The 1,408-nt window shown below is 41.1% G+C and overlaps 1 protein-coding gene across 1 annotated transcript in view; it reads right to left on the bottom strand.

Annotated features, from left to right (window-relative positions):
• The window catches only part of Itih2 (inter-alpha-trypsin inhibitor heavy chain 2), a 40,404-nt gene that overhangs the window by 4,873 nt on the left and 34,123 nt on the right, over nucleotides 1-1,408 (bottom strand). The gene's annotated exons all lie outside the window — the stretch shown is intronic.

The following is a 1,408-nucleotide window of genomic DNA, read 5'->3' on the forward strand; positions in this document are numbered from 1 at the left end:
AGCTACTTCTCCAGCACCATGTCTGCCTGTGTGTCATCATGCTCCCTGTCATGATGGTAATAGACTAAACCTCTGAAACTGTAAACGAGTTCTCAATCAAATGCTTCCCTTTACAAGAGTTCATGTGTTCATGGTGTTCCTTCACAGCACCAGAACAGTGACCAAGACTGTTTGCTTGAATAAAATTGTTTTATGGAAGACAGTGGTTATTTCTGACATCCTGCTTTACTGAAATCCTGTCAGATTGGTAAACAATATCCACTCGGTCCTACTATATTGAATTGATGAGTTTTTAGGCAAATTTAAGCTAGTTGTTGTAGCTTTAACTTTCAATGGGGTTGGAAATAGATTGACGATCTCCATGATGACTTCATACATTCTTGAAATCCTAAAGTTTATAATACTACCTGGATTTTGTTAAATGTCTACATATGAGAATCTTACTTTATAACTACTCTATAACTGTTACCCCATATTGCAGGTAGGATAACAGACCAGAGAAGTTTCAGTATATGGCCCATGGTCACATGGGAAGAGTTGGACCCCAGGATGGTCTGATTCAAGGCCAGTCTTGTTATTGGATCAAACAGCAGACTAGAAGGTGGAAGAAGCCGTGCGGTCTTACTGGGAAGATTATTTTGAAATAGGCTTCTCTTTTTGTTGCAAAAAGCTTTAGTCTGCAAAGTGACAGTATGCATGGCTCACATACTGGACATCATAGTTTGTCCTGCTCTTGGGACCATTCACTGTACAAGCCCTGCTCACCAATCTTCCACACAGGGGCCCTACTTAGGAGTGTGGCTATAAGGAGCATTATCAGCAAAACAGAAACACCAAATCATTTGGGGCCACAAATAATACTTTCAGAGATAAAGCACAGGAAGTGAGACAAAGCTACTTAACATGTTCACCCTAAGTCCTTGCTGTTTCCTTATCACAAAAGGATGCTTGGTGTGTGTAGATAAACAATCAGAGTCTCTCTCTTTCTCCCTCCCTCCCTTCTCCCTTCCCTTTCCCTGCAACCGCTGTACTGTGATATCAAACCTAGGGCTTTGCACACACTAGGTGTGTGCCCTTTCACTGAGGGACGCCCTCAACCATTCTTTTGGGAGATGGGGTATTGTTATATGGTCCATGTTCACCTCAAACTCAAGGTTCTGCTTTCACCTTGAGTACTGAGATAAGAGGTGCCACCCACCCAGTCTGGAGTTAATGTTTTTTAATCATTTTATTTTGTTTTAATTTTAATTTATTGTTCTATAAGACAGGGTTTCCCTGGATGGCCCATGCTAGCCTTACACCTATGATCTTTCTACATCAGTTAGGCATTGCCAGCCCATACCGCTGTGCTGGCTTCACAGTCTTTTTTTTTTTTTAATTTATTTATTTATTAAGGATTTCTGCCTCC

The sequence above is a fragment of the Microtus ochrogaster genome, chromosome 16, assembly GCF_000317375.1.
Source record: "Microtus ochrogaster isolate Prairie Vole_2 chromosome 16, MicOch1.0, whole genome shotgun sequence".
Classification (NCBI taxonomy): Eukaryota; Metazoa; Chordata; class Mammalia; order Rodentia; family Cricetidae; genus Microtus; species Microtus ochrogaster.